An 11393-nucleotide genomic window follows, 5' to 3' on the forward strand; every position below is an offset into this window, starting at 1 on the left:
CGAATTGTACTCGCAAGGCTGGCAAATCGAGCAGCTAGCGGCTGGCCTGCGACTGAGCGCACGTTCGCAGTACAGGTGAACAACAATTAGCGCACGAATGCTTGGGATACCGGCTGCGTTGCGGCCACGTTAAGGCGATTCTTAAGCTCGTCCTCGACGCCATCGTCACCGTACGTGACACACAGGCTGAGAACTTGAATTCGAGTACGTGCTAAAGTAAGCTGCTCGTATTTCTCGGAACAATCTGAACTCGAAAAGACAGTTGCTTCTGTCGGCTTCCATGCATGTGGGCTCTTGCTAGTGAAAGTACACTCGAACAGGATGCGGCGAGTGCGGGCCGCTGTTGCATATAAGCTAAAGTGTGAAGCAAGTATCGTCGTAGTTCCGTAACGCAGTTGATATCACAGTAATCCGCTTGTACGGGTCACATTTAAGCTCTGTTTCATGTAGATCTCCGTCGACCATGCCAGGGTCGCGTAGAGTAATGCATCGCAGCTGCTCTTTGTCCTACCGCTCGCGTCGAACATATCCTTGATATGGACCAGTTTGCGATACGGTGCGTTTCTTTGCCTTTTTTGTCGCATTTAAGGGATTTTCGCTGCCGTCAATCGAAATTGCATTCCGTCAACAGCGTCGTCTGCGCCGTCGTCTGCTAGGACACCCGGGGATGGGATCACAGGATCGCAGCTTCTACAAACGACATGTCAGCAAAAGTATCTAAAAGCGCTTTGGTATTCGCATTTAATAAAGAAATAAAATGAAAAAATATAATTAGTTTTTGTTGCGAACACAATTCAAATATTAGTAATAAAAAAGCGCATTTGTAGGTTTTTTCAACGAAGCAAAACTGCAGCCGTCGTCACGTTTTGTGTTATTTGGGTTTTCGTAGCATTGTTTGAGTGCTCGTGCGGTGGACGTGTATGAAGAACACAAGTGTGTTTTGGAAACCAACGACGAGAATTACGCCCTGTCAACACTGGTGATTTTGAACGGGTAAAGCCCTGAAGAAAGGTAGCGCTACGACTTCTTGTCATCTGGAGAGGCAACGAAGAAGAATGTGCGGTTTTGCTAAGCCTTGATGAGCCGTCTGAACGGTGAGTCCCGTGTACGTTTCTTTACTTCTGATCTCTATTCGCACGCGTTATTAGTGTGCGCCTATATAGGGATGGCAGTGCAGGCAGTCTGCGTGCGGTTGCCTCAGCTATAATGCGTTAACGCCGATTCACACGACGGTCCGTTCGCCCGCGGCCCGCGCACTACGTATTCATGCGTCACCACATTGAGAGGCGCGCTGTCGGCCGCGGCAGCGGGCGAACGGAAAATCGTGTGAATCGGCCTTTACCAGAAAAGAACGGGCGTATAGGCCGCATGGCAACTGTTGCTCCATAGTCTCTATCTGCGTTTAGTACTCGGGTGACGCGGTAAATAAAAATGCCACCAGTTATCACAACAGAGTTATGCGGTCGCTTGCTAGCGCTGCGAAAAACAACAGACAATGTTTACTACATTCCAATAGCATAGATTTGTGCTACATAGGAGAGGATGATGAGCGTGCAGTGCCACATTAGAGAGCGCTCTTGCTAGGCCAGCTGCGGACAGACAAGGGAACTGACAACGGTCGAGTTGCCTCGCGGCTGGTGCCCGTCGGATTGATTTGTGCTACTTAGAAGATGACGATGAGCGGCAGTGCCGCGCGACAGAGCACTCGCGCTAGGCCAGCTGCCAACAGACAGTGCTCAGTGTGTGTACTCGTGGGATTAGTGCTTACGCCTTAATATTTGTCATACAATTTTTTCGGGGACAATGATCGCGTGTAAAAGGCTGGGGCATATCCCTTGCCTAGTCATTTGTAAATTTTTATCTGTGCTTCCCCATGGAACAGAATTTGACACAGTATTATGTCAAAGTTAGATCGTTCTTGCGTCTGCCCTGAGGTGTAGGTGTCGATGCTTCCTCGCCTTCAGATTTTGAGAACTGTTTGGGATGCAACTGCGCACTTATTTAGGATTTCAAGCTTTTTGCTATATCCCTCGTTTGTGCGGCCCGCTTTCAAGTCGTTCGCTATATCGGTGATGGTTTGTTATTGATTTTCACTTTCTCTTATTTATTCTTGGTTGACTGCCACCAGCTGTGCTGCCGGCGATTCTCCGCGCTCGGAACTATTCCCAGGCACGAGACCCTACCCACAGACCTCCCTGCACCACACTCACCAGTTTTCTTCGGTATTTTTTTCCCTTGCTCTTACTTGCATTGCCACTAGGCAGTTTTTATTTCTGTGCAGATTTGTTAAATGCAATACCAATTTTCGTTTCATGCTGTGATGTGAGATATCGTGCTTCTTGCTAATGAATGCATGCCTTTTCCATCCTCTCATCATTTGTGCAAAGCAGACGGGTCTACTGGTCGCTACGTTCAATTTAAAAATACCTTCGGTGCTGCTGCAAAGCACCCTAGTAGTAATAAAATCCTGTGCATGCTATATTCGAATAGTTACGCTCTTTTCATCATGCATAAAAATAGTGGTATTCCAGCCTGCTCATCTTTCTATGCGGGTGTGACAGTCATGTAAATCTACTGAAAAAATGTATATCGGTGCATCACATACAATCTGTTCATTTCTTTTGTCATGGGCCCTCTCATTGCTTTTTGTGTTGCTATGTTACTACCTTATTCTAATTTATGAAGCAGTAGACAATTTCTTCTCTTGTCATTCATGACATTGTTACGGCCACTGACAACAGTTGCTCTGACATATTTATTTGCAGTTGCCAGCTGCCAGTATCTACTGGGCCATTCGTGCTTCCAGCTTTTGGCTGTGCTATCTCTCCTCAGCTGTTTGTGGTAGGTATTGTTTTCCAGTGATGCATACCTTACCTGCCTATTTAGAAAAATTTCGTAGACATAGGCTCACAGCCGGGTTTAGAAATGCATGCAGAGCTCTACGTGCACTTAGCAACAGTACCTCCCTGTATAATCACATGAATCTGATCCTGAATTACATGAATGTAATTACATGATCTGTATGAAATAGTCGCTCATGAAGCTTTTGACTGCTGCTGTTAACATAATGGAATTTACACTGCTTCAGGTGCAGAGACTATTTCACACATGTTGCCTCTTATGCAAATGTGCCCTCTGAAAGGGCGAACATATTCCTTTATCCCTTTAAAAAACATTGTGTTCTATCATGATGCTTTACCGGTATTTCTGGTGTATAGACCAAAATGTCACTCAGTATTGTAACATGAAGCGGGAACTCAGTTTGTCCAATGTTTTAGAGGTAACATGAAGCGGGAACTGAGTTTGTCCAATGTTTTAGGGGTCCTAAAACATTGGACCAACACAGTTCCCACTCGAGTTATTGATCACTTCGCTCTCGCCCTACCATAAGCTTGCCGTCCAGGTTGGACAAATTGATAGAGCGACTGCTCCAGTGAAGTGGTGGTTCTGAGTTCGAACACCGGACCAGGACGAATCTTTCTTTAACTACGAAGTTTCTGTGAAAGCTGTATAGCTTTCCTTTGTAGCCATTTGGCTGTGCTCGAGTGGATGTCAATGAGTAATTACTCCTTATTACAGATCTTTTGTCAACGCCAAACTGATTCAGCAGCAACAAATAGTAGAAGGGTAAAAGCATGCTGCTCCCAAAAATTCGTTAAGCATGTTATAAAATGTATGCTGTATTGTTTTAACTGCTGCAAAGAAATAACGGTGATGTTAGATGCCCAGCCCCTATTAGGTAAACATAGCTCGCAATTAACACAGTGGATGGAAAAGAAATATGGACTTCAACCCTCACGACGACCCTCACCCCACTGGATGGATGATAATGGCTTTACCCTTTGTACCGGGCGGTAGCTGTCGCCTCCTAGCCTATACTTCCCCCATTGTTAATTTAATTTTCTTTTCCCTTTCGCTCTTACAATATCTAATCTGTCTATCCTTTTACCCTCGAAATTCACGCCTCCCTTGATTTCCGCCACCAATCCTCCAACCTCCCCTTCGTCAATGTAACGCTCTTCCCATCCACTCGCCCGTCCTCCCCAGTAAATCCCAGCGCTATCTCTATGGTCGTTGCTGTCCCCTCTGGGAGGGCTGGGCGGAGTTCTGCGCACCTCAGAACCAAGTGTTCTATGGTCTCCGTTTCCGTTTTACATGCAGAGCACAAAATATCCACTTCTTCAAATTTGGACCTATATGTTTTTGTTCTCAGAGTCCCTGTCCTAGCCTCAAAAAGCAGTGAACTGCCCCGCGAATTATCGAATAATCGCTCTTTTTTGATGTCCTGTTTTCGTGTCCTATATATGCCTAGTGCCGATTTTTTCTGCATTCTGTCTTTCCACATCTTTCTTTCCGACTCCTTTACGTCCACTTTCACGTTAGTCTTTTGTTGCGTCCCATCCCTCACCCGTAAATACTTCGTTCTTAGCTTTCGGGTTCTATTAGTCCATTTTGTGTTAATACTTTTCATGTACAGATACTTGTACACCTTTTTTGCCCACCTTGTTTCCTCCATTTGAGTTAGTCTCTGATCATATTTCAGTTTGCTGATGGCCTCCCGAACCTCGAACGACGCCCAACCCATATCTCCCTGGACTCCCTCATTCGGAGTGTTCCCATGGGCTCCCAAGGCTAGCCTTCCTAAACTTCTTTGTCTGACCTCTAGCCCTGACTGTACTTCTGATTTCATGCACAGGACTGCATTTCCAAATGTGAGGCCCGGTACCATGATTCCCTTCCATACCCCTCTAACCACCTCATACCTATTATAGTTCCATAGTGCTCTAGGCTTCATAATGTCTGAATTCCTTTTTCCTTTATCCTTCAGAATCCTCTCATGCTCTTCCAGATATTTTTTTCCTTCACTTAGCCATACACCTAGATACTTATACGTACTCACATGGTCTATCATAGTGTCTTGTATTTCTAGTGGGTCTCCCTTCTCATCATTATAGACCATTATCCCTGACTTCTCTCTACTGAACTGGAGTCCTAGCTTGTTGCCCTCCTCACCACAGATTTTAGTTCCTGCAGCTTATCTCGCTTGTCTGCTAGTAGAACAATGTCATCCGCATACATTAGTCCAGCCAACACTTGGTTTACCCTCTGACCATCCTGCATATAACTCACATCAACTCCTACCCTACACTCTTCCAACCTCTTTTCCATTTGGCTCACATATACCATGAAAAGTAGAGGTGACAGTGGGCAGCCCTGCCTTAACCCTCTCTTAATTTTAGCTGGTTTTGTGGTTTCTCCCTCCCAGGTTACCACGACCTCATTGTCTGAATATATACGTTGTAGATATTCAACCAGATTTCTATCAGCGCCATATCCCTTCAATTGGTCCCAAAGTTTTTCCTGATTCACATTGTCATATGCCCCCTTAATGTCTAAAAATGCCATCCATAGAGGCCTCCGACTTGCCTCAGCTATCTCTATACACTGCGTTATGACAAATAGATTGTCCTCCAACCGTCTGTCCCTACGGAAACCGTTCTGCAACTCTCCCAAGATCTCCTCACGCTCTGCCCATTCTTCCATTCTCATTTTCACCATCTGCATTGCTAGTCTGTAAATAACTGATGTGACCGTATATAATTGGTCGGTAGGATTTAATGTTGTCCCTGTTTCCCTTGCCTTTGTATATTAGTCTCATCCTGCTCACTTTCCAGTCTTTTGGAACGTCTCCTCCCTCTACCACTTTTTCAATGATCTGTCGTAATTTCAGTTTGCTTTTTTTGCCTAGTATGGTAGTTAATCTCATAGGTATGCCGTCTGGTCCTGTCGCTGTTCCGATGGGAACCTTGCCTTCTATTCTGTCCCAGTCCCCTGCTGTTCTCTCCCTAGGCTCTTCCTCCCCTGCCCCATTGCTGTCCCTGCTCTCCCCTAGACCATCCGCCACAGGCTCTGCAAATGCTGCTTCAATTGTTTGTCTGATAAATTCCTGTGCTTCCTCTCCCTCTACCTTTTTCCATCCTGTGTGGTCAGAGTGTGTTGGGTGCCCTCTGTTCTCTTCCCTTGTAGCCTTATGTGCTCCCAAAACCTCTTTGCAGCATTCCTATCTTTCTTATTTACCTCCATCATCCACTGGACTCCTGCCTTTCCTATTTTCCTGATTTCCTATTTTCAGTAAAACAAAAAGTGCCAGTGTTGCCATACTTGAGAGCTTTGCTCTTTAAAATTGCAGTAGACTGCTACTCAAAGTTGACAAAAAAAATGCGTCTCGTTTTCTGCATGTGCATTCCACAGTGCTGGTGCCATTTTCACTGGCTATTGACATTCAGTCGCATGATGTGCACCCCGCTCCTCGAGTTGATTTTGTTTGTCTTGTGAACCTGCCGTCAAAATCAGTGCAGGATAATGCTTCCCCAGTTGATCTGCAGTTAACCTTGTCCTTTGCCAGCTGCTGTCACCCTTTCTTCACAGAGAAGGGCAGTGGGAGTCCAAGCCAGGTGGAGTTGAAATATTTGACTAGTAGCGGACAGGGATCCTGCGGTTTGTTGAGTACACAGGCAAATTGGAGACTTATGGAAGAATTTTTTTACCAGCCAAAAAAGACGCATACACAAGAGAGAACCGCACAGGACAAGGGCTGGTAAAAGCCGTAGTCCTCTGTGGTTCTCTCTTGTGTATGCGTGTTCCTTGGCGGGTAAAAAAATTCCTCCGTAAGTCTCCAATTTGCCGGTGTCCTCCACAGATTGGAGGATCCCTGTCTGTTACTAGTCAAATTTCACTACTCCACCTGGATTGGACTCCCACTGCCTTTCTCAAACTTTTGAAATCCTGTTGCCCTAGCAGATCATCAGCTGTCGGTTGTATTACTTTCGCTTCAGTGAAATTTGACATGTAGCGGACAGGGATCCCAGAATTTGTGGAGTACACAGGCAAACTGGAGACTTATAGAATTTTTTTACCAGCCAAGGAAGACTCATACACAAGATTCGTTGTCTGTGTTTCACAACTGAAAGTTCTAGATGCGTGCAAAAGTGTATCGTGCATTCGCACGTATTTTGCAAACTCAATTTTTGCAGCATTAGGTTTTCGGAATTGGAGCTGTAGCATTGCCGCCACAAAATCCCGCTCGTTAACAAAGCGCACACTTATTTGCTAGGTATATATTCGGTATACCGCAACCAGTACAGGTCACTGTTTGGAAGGTTCTGTCGTGAAATTTCTGATTGTGCAAGGTAGCTTTTCTTTTAAATTCAAGCGCTCTCTATTTGCTTTTCCTGTGCATATTCATCGGTCGTTTCAATTCGGAAGCGTTGGTGCTGCAAGACGTGCATACGGAAGCTACGTTTGTGCACAAAGCTCCTGAATTTTTGAAAGCGCAGCTCTGACAGTTCTCGTTGTCATAAATAAGTACAAAGCAGCCTAATCTTTTTGGACACACCATTTCATGCACTTAGCTGTTTCTGAGAAACAGGCTGCCTTTTTTTCTGTTTTTGGTGTGAAACATTCCTAACAACTTCTTTCTTTCTCGATGCACAGATAGCCTATGCATACACGGGCAGCTTGATTCCAATATTTAGGGCAATATTTATAACATGAACATTCCTAACAACTTCTTTCTTTCTCGATGCACAGATAGCCTATGCATACACGGGCAGCTTGATTGCAATATTTAGGGCAATATTTATAACAGGTGCAGTGAGCCTTGGTGCATGTGGACAGAAATTAAGCTAGGGTGGGGTGGGGTATTTTCGCACAGGGTAATGTTATGCGGAGGGTTTGGCGTATTGAAACCGAGTCTTTCTGAGCTCTTATTAGACGTCCCAGCACCAGGACAGTAGTTGAGGCTTTTCTTCTTTGTTGTCTAGTTAATGGTTTCCATCACATAAAATTGCCTTAATTCTAGCTATCCCGTGGCCGTCTAACAGAACAATGCAGATATACTGAAGTGATCAGTGTTGCATAAAAGTAGTGAGAACATTGCAAATTCAAGACAACTTCATTGGTTTGCAGTGCACTAACGTGGCAGTCATAGAGAATTACACATTACATTTGCAAATCTAAATTGTGCATAATAGTATGGACTGGCACGTAATGTGCGAAGTAATCACAGTTATCTCGTTCATGCCAAATGCTAGTGTCAAAAATTGTCAGTATTGCATATTTATAAAGAGCAGGCATGCTGCGCCTAACTTGTCGTTGGATAGATTTTATTACTATGAAATTAAAAAGTTTACACATGGCTGTCGTGTTCTTGCGTGGGAAGTAGTATTACCTTAAATGAGTATAAACACCAAATTTTTGGTTATGTGTGTTCTTTGTAGTGACGTGCTGGGCATTCATATACATAGAATTGTCGCATAGTATTCGTCTCCAATCGCTAAATAGTTATAACCAGATTTCTTTTCTTCCCTGTTTCAATAGCATAGCAATTGCTATGACATCAATGTTCAGTATAGGTTATGGAAGGCACAAAAAAGCTACGATATCGCTACTTCATCGTTTTAATTAGTTACAATGCTAAAGCCAGCCTGCCTTAAGAGTCGGAATCACAATGAATGACGAAGCCGCAATTATATTGCAGTTTTCCTCATGCCTCCCCTGGCTTATACTGACCTTTGATGCCATTTTTAAAAGTTTTTAAAAGTGAAGCAGGAGAAAGAAGATATTTAATTACTAGTTATTTAGCCGTCATAGGCGAATACTGTGTGGTTATCCGTGCATAGTAATGCCTTATGCATCATTAAAAACAAAAAAAAATGTGCAACTGAAATTTGCTCGGCTGCTGACCCAAAAGACGCGGGTTCGATCCCGGCCGCCGCGGCTGGAATTTCTTTGGAGGAGAAATTCTAGAGGCCCGTGTACTGTGCGATGTCAGTGCACGTTAAAGAACCCCAGGTGGTCGGAATTTCCGGAGCCCTTCACTACGGCGTCTCTCATAGCCTGGGTCGCTTTGGGACGTTAAACCCCAAAAACCAACCCAAACCAAACTGAAATTTGTTGTCTGCCTCTTTGAGATTAAAAATTTTGAATTTTTCCTTCACTATTTTAGAGCATGAAATTCAGTTAATGGTATCTGAGAAACAGGAATTGCAACAGCCATTTCTCTTCACCAAGAAAACTGTCATTGGTTTAAGTGTTTTCCCGATTCAAGGTTACCCTATATTTTAAACTGCACAATGTATTATGTGACAAGAACTCGTCAAACACAATAGGTGTGGTTTTAGAAATGACTGCAAGTGATAAGGGAATACATTTACTTAGAGCAGGTAGTGACCGCTGATCCGGATCATGAAGAGTAATAACTAGAGGAATATGAATGGGGTGGAGTGCATATGGCAGGTTCTCTCAGATCATGAATGGCAGTTTTTCAATACCCCTCAAGAGAAAAGTATACAACAGCTGTATCCTACCGGTATTCACCTATGGGGCAGAAACGTGGAGGCTAACGAAGAGGGTTCAGCTTAAGTTAAGGACAATGCAACGAGCTATGGAAATAGAAATGATAGGCGTAACGTTAAGAGATCGGAAGCGGGCGGAGTGGGTGAGGGAACAAACGCGGGTTGAAGACATCCTAGTCGAAATCAGGAGAAAGAAGGGTGCTTGGGCAGGGCATGTAAGACGAAGGCAAGATAATCGCTGGTCCTTAAGGGTAACGGAGTGGATTCCAAGAGAAGGCAGGCGTAGCAGGAAGCAGCAAAATGTTCCATGGGCGAAGGTTTGCAGGAACACGGTGGACATAGCTGGCGAAGGACAGGGTTAATTGGAGAACACGGGAGAGGCCTTTGCCTTGCAGTGGGCGTAGTCAGGCTGATCATGATACTTGCAGAAGAGCTTGCTCATGTTAAAATTTTCATTTGGTAAATATGTGCTTGTTTTACATGCACACAGCTTTTGAAAGGACTAGCATAGTGATAATTGTATTGGGCTTCATAAAATTGTAGCTCTGAATGAAGGTTTGCAATGAAAGGTGTCTGCACTTGGTCACAATATAGGTACACACTAGTGGCGACATGACACACACGATCAGTACATTCTAGTTGTATTCTTTCTTTTTTTTCATGGGGTTATATGCAGGATAGTATGAAAAGGGCATTGGAATTGACTCTTACTTGCATTATTTTCATTCATGTTTGCAGGCACGCGGTGAAATGCACTCATAGCCAAAGCTCCTTCACTCAGCCGAGCAAGCTACGGCATCATCCAGCATCTTAGTTTCTTTTGAGCGCTTACAGCTCACTGCGGTGGATTTGGTAGATGGGTTTACTTTGCTTTTGGCAGTGTTCTTGGCATTTAATGTCAAGTACACCCCAAAAACAAAGCGGGCTTGTCTGCTGCTTGAGACACTAATGGGGCTTGATCCTAGCGAGCGCCTCCCGAGCGTGTTTTGGGCAGCCACAGCAATCACAGCAATGACTTGAGAAATAAAAGTTATCAGTGTTGTACATTTGTGTCATTATTTCTTGAACCATTGTTATTCCCAACGCAGACAGAGCACCATACTAATGTGCAAACTGTAGTGTAGCCATAAAGTAGTTGTATGAGCAAAAATTATTCTACTCAAAGATTATAATCCCTTTTGCTCATTACTCTTTTGTAGATGTAGCGCAGGTGGATCCTGCAAAACATACGACCAACTTGCTCTGAAGAATATGTGAAATAAGAAAATTAGTACGATACATTGAAAACACGTGAAACTCATTTTGAAGGAGTAAAATAAGATCTGGGCTGATACTCCTTCAAGGAGCATAGTCACTCTAACAAACGGAGTCCTGGAACTCTACCTGAAAGAGTAGTAGGATGCTGTTTCAATGTGGTAGCTTTACTCCCTCGGAGGAGTGCCTGTACTCTATTGCAGGAGTAGTACAGTACTCCTTGAGTAGGTGTTGGATCACTCTTTGTCCAGAGGGAGTAATTTTATTCTGGAAAAAGGAGTGGAATATGGGACAAGCGAATACTCCTTCAAAGTGTGTTCTGGGCACTCCTCTGCACTCCTTTAGTTCTAAGAGTGTAGCTGGTTCAACAGGCCAGCGGCGAGAGGTTGGATGGGCGAGCGGGAATCAGCGTGCAACGGGGCACAACACTCTCAACCTCCTCTTTTGTTCTCCTGCCTTGCCCTTCCTGCGTTTCTCCAATCCCGTAACAATATATATATATATATATATATATATATATTGTGATGCCGAGACAGCAAAGACGAAGTCGTGACGAAAGAAGCAGGCGGAGAAAGACGAGGAAGTGGGATTAAAGAAACCACTACACCTTGGCCAGAGAGAGAGAAAGGAATTTTAATGAGGGAAAGGTGGAGAACACCTTGGCCAATCCCCCCACGTGGGTATGTGCCATTATATTGAGGTGAAGAAGAAGAAGATGAAGAAAGAAAGACTAGGCAATCGAGCGGACGCTCAGCTCAACGCGTCTCGGTGTCAGTCATTACA

At 44.3% G+C, this 11393-nt stretch overlaps 1 long non-coding RNA gene across 1 annotated transcript; it reads left to right on the forward strand.

Annotated features, from left to right (window-relative positions):
* The first annotated feature begins 755 nt into the window (after positions 1-755).
* LOC149354590 (uncharacterized) lies at positions 756-2872 on the forward strand. Its single transcript, XR_016289668.1, has 3 exons — positions 756-1094; positions 2129-2222; positions 2766-2872. It is a non-coding gene; the product is annotated as an uncharacterized LOC149354590 (long non-coding RNA).
* The last annotated feature ends 8521 nt before the right edge of the window (positions 2873-11393 follow it).

This window comes from Amblyomma mixtum, chromosome 3 (genome assembly GCF_055824585.1).
Source record: "Amblyomma mixtum isolate Tamu chromosome 3, ASM5582458v1, whole genome shotgun sequence".
Classification (NCBI taxonomy): Eukaryota; Metazoa; Arthropoda; class Arachnida; order Ixodida; family Ixodidae; genus Amblyomma; species Amblyomma mixtum.